A 4,100-nucleotide genomic window follows, 5' to 3' on the forward strand; every position below is an offset into this window, starting at 1 on the left:
AGGATCTCTCTGCTAAGCGATCATCACCTGCCACCACTGTCGACATCTTCAAGCTCACTAGCTCCGATATTGGCCGCTTGCGCTCGTAGCTTCCCAAAGGCGGCGATATTCCACGGTTGAGCACATACACGTTGCTATCTGCGCATGTCTGGCGTTGTGTCTCTCTTGCACGCGGCTTGCCATCTGAACAGCCCACCAAGCTGTATTGTGCCATTGATGGGAGGAAACGGCTAAAGCCCCAAGTACCAGATGGTTTCTTAGGCAGTGTGCTATTCACTGCCACACCAATCGTGGAGGCAGGCAAGGTAATCAGTGGGGTGGTACGTACAGCAAAGATAATCCAAATGGAGCTAGACAGGATGGATGATGACTATTGCCGCTCAGCATTGGACTACCTAGAGCTCCAACCTGATTTATCCGCATTGGTCCGTGGAGCGCAAACCTACCGTTGTCCTAACCTCGGGATCACCAGCTGGGTTAACCTGCCCGTCCACAATGCAGATTTCGGATGGGGCCGACCGGTGTTCATGGGTCCTGGTGGCGTCGCATTTGAGGGGCTAGCTTACATCCTGCCAAGCGCAGACAATGATGGTAGCTTGTCCATCGCCATCTCATTACAGGCCGACCACATGAAGAAGTTCCGACATTTGATCTACTTGGAACTGTAAGCAAATTGGCATTACTTACCCCTGCCAAAAGTTGCATGACAAGAAATTTGATTTTTGATCTGTAATCTATATATTTGAGCTTTCCATTTGCTAGGCCAAATATGTTGCTCCCGATGGCTGTGCACAATAAAACACCCATGTTTTTTTTGCGGTAAAGCCCTCAGGCTTCATTTTTTCATTCTCAGAAATGGTTACATCGTTTACGAGCATTTACTTAAGGAAGCTAGGTGGTTCATCGACCTATGTACAATATTCTGACAAAATGGAAACTGATCTAGCTACCTCATGAGCTCCCATGTTGGCTTCCCTTGGACATAACTCATACGATACTTCATCGAACGTGCTTCCCTTTTGCAAGGCCAAATCTGTTGCTCCGATCTGTGGTTGTGCACAATAAAACACAAATGTTGTTAGCAAGATAATATGCACCCTTTGTCCAATATTTGCCTGCTTTAGCTACAATGCGAATATTCCAGTAGTAGCCAAGAATTATAGTCCACTAAGTAACAGTACAAATATGTTACCCAATGTTAATGGAAAATTTACTAAAACAAAAAATTGTAGAATGGTAAATACATTAAATAAGTTTGATGCCTAGATTGGTAATTCAATGTCCATGCGGAGATTTAAGTAATCTTGATTGGTGGACTCGATAGTTTGTTTCCATCTTAGAGTCGTGCACTATTCCATTTAGTCTTCTAGATATGTGAAAGATGGCAAGGGAAAGGGCCCTGGATTTGCATTCAAAACCTGCCAGGTGCTGCCGGATATCCCAACGAGAGGAAGGATGATGAATGTCTTTAAGCGCAGCAAGCCTTGGTAATGCACCAAGATGTAAAGCTGCCGTCTCCGCTACTAGTGGAGATAAAACAAGGTGTGTGGAGGCTTGAATCATCATCTCTGCACTGTCTTGATCTGTATTTATCTGAACAAAGATGTCGATTCCTGTAGCTGGAGAGGGGGGTCTTGATGGGATTCTACAATTTTTCCATGAGGCGCCAGAGAAAATCTTGTTCCCTACTATGGAAAGATCAGAAGATATTGTATGTCCATTAGTAGGCGCATGGGGTCTTGTCTCGCTAGGATGTGAATTCCCTACAGAAGAGACAGAAACAGAGTGCTCAACCTGTATATCATTAGCTGCAGTGAGGCAGAGACTTCTTTCTCTGAAAAAGTGTGTCATTTATGATTTTCCAAAGACTCCACAGAAAAGTAAGAATATTAGGCAAAGAAGCATAAGGATGGCCCATGGAGAGAATGTGTAGGAAAATATCATGCTTTTGGAAATATGCCATAGAGGCAATAATATTGTATTATTCTATTTCCATGCTCATAATTAAGAGTTTATATTTCATGCTATAACTGCTATGATCCTGAAATATGCGATTCAGTGAATAACTCATATGCACGTGTGGAATGCTAAACGGTAAACAATAGGTTCCTAGTCTTGCCTCTAAGGCTGGCTCAAGTGTTGTTGGTGATCATGTTTTCCGGATCTTAGGATATCGTTAAGTGTAACGATAGTCCTATGAGAGTATGACGTTAGAAGAACAATCATATTGAATCGACCCAAACTTGTTTGTTATACTTTGAGATAATATCGTCTGAAATAAATTCTTATAACACGGAGTGTTAACATGTGTTTATAGTTCCTCAGACCATGAGAGTATCGCGGTCACTTCCTACCATACGGTGGACTTAGGGGTTGCTCAAACGCCATCTGTAACTAGATGATCATAACGACAACTTAAAGGTTCATCGAAAAGTTTGACAAGGGACTGTATAGCTCGAGAGTGGGATTTACTCCTCTGGCGATGGAGAGATATTCTTAGGGCCCTCTCGATGTGACGGCATCCATCAACATCTGCCAACCATAGGTGACTACATCACGGGGATGCCGGAACACTTCAACGAGAAAGAAGAACAAAACAGGTAATGAGGGCAACGGTATAGTGAGCATGGTGATGACTCAGGAGGATACCGATGCACCCCAGGTTTTGTAAAGTATTGAGAAGAAAAGGGAACATCACATAATAACCAAGTGTCGTGAAATTATCACGTCAGATGTCCTTGTGAAAGGACTTAGTCGTGGAGCCATCGCAACGGGTTAGCTTGAAGGGGTTAAACCGTACAAGGGACACGGGAGTTATACTAGTTCGGCCCCTTCGATGAAGGTAAAAGCCTACGTCTAGTTGTGATGGGATTGATTGGGTTTCGATGATCAGGGAGCGGGATACGCTTGCCTGAGTCTCAAGTTGTTGTCTGTCCTCCTTGAACCGCCGCCGGGTCGTCCCTTTATATACACAGGTTGATGCCCGGCCGATTCACAGAGCCCCGAGGCCGGCTCATACAAAGTGTCCGGCTCAGTCTCTCCTTTCCTAACTTATATTACAAGTTTACATAGTCATGGCGGTTTACTACTATGGGCCCTAATCCGCCATTGGGCTTCTATGCTTCTCTATGTAAAGCGCCATCTTCCGTATCGTCGTGGGCTTCAACATAGTCAAGGGTGAACCGGACCCTCCTGGCCGGTTTATACCCAGTAGTTATATCCTCCACATTAGGCCCCAGATTGATTTGAATTTGTTCATGTCAATCCTCAATTCTTCAAATATCCCTTACAGGCCTCTTCTTGTATCTTCGTAAACCACCAGATTGTCTTCTCTGAAACTTTGTAAACCGCCATGACGTCATCCTCTGAACACAACAACAGTCCATAATGACATCATATCTGTAAAAAGATTCCCTTCACTTAATGGTTATCCCGAAAATCGAGGCGACAGGCGCACTTATTCTGGCGATTCAGGCTCCTGGATTCCCGCGCCTGCCGTTTTACCCTCTCCTCTATAAATAAGGCCCGAGGGCCCTTCTCTTTTTCCCTTCTGCCTTCTTCTTCCTCATGACGCCCAAACTCTGGAGCTCCGCCGTCGTCCGCGACCTTCGAGATCTGCATCAACAAAGGCCGCTGCATCAACCTGAAACGGACTAGACTTTCGTCATCCTTCATCCACAGGAGATCCGCAGTTGGTAAACTTCCTTTCTCTCCATCTTTAGATCTGTTTCTAGGGTTCCTGAGTTCTTCTGCCCAGTTCTTCAATCTTTCTTTGATCTTCCATCTGCCATGATAACCTTTGACCCCGTAGTAACGTAGATCTGATGTGGTAGGTACTCCGCGTCCATTTTCAATGCCAGCAGATTGTTCTTCTACCTCTGTAGAGTGCATGGCCTTCCCTGCTTTATTTAGCACTTTCAGAGCTCACAGACAAAAAACTGCCTTACGGAATTGTGTTAGATCCAAATAAATTTGTCCATTGTGTGAAACACGTTTCTGTCAACACTTAGCAGAAATTTCGAATTCTGGCCATTCTGCCTTTAGGCGGTTTAACTCCTTCAAAATCAATCCGCCATATAACATTAGCCCTCTCTTAATCC

General features: G+C 44.6%; 1 pseudogene; it reads left to right on the forward strand.

The window, feature by feature from the left end:
• The first annotated feature begins 8 nt into the window (after window positions 1-8).
• LOC119344868 lies at window positions 9-668 on the forward strand (annotated as a pseudogene).
• The last annotated feature ends 3,432 nt before the right edge of the window (window positions 669-4,100 follow it).

The sequence above is a fragment of the Triticum dicoccoides genome, unplaced genomic scaffold (assembly GCF_002162155.2).
Source record: "Triticum dicoccoides isolate Atlit2015 ecotype Zavitan unplaced genomic scaffold, WEW_v2.0 scaffold189592, whole genome shotgun sequence".
Classification (NCBI taxonomy): Eukaryota; Viridiplantae; Streptophyta; class Magnoliopsida; order Poales; family Poaceae; genus Triticum; species Triticum dicoccoides.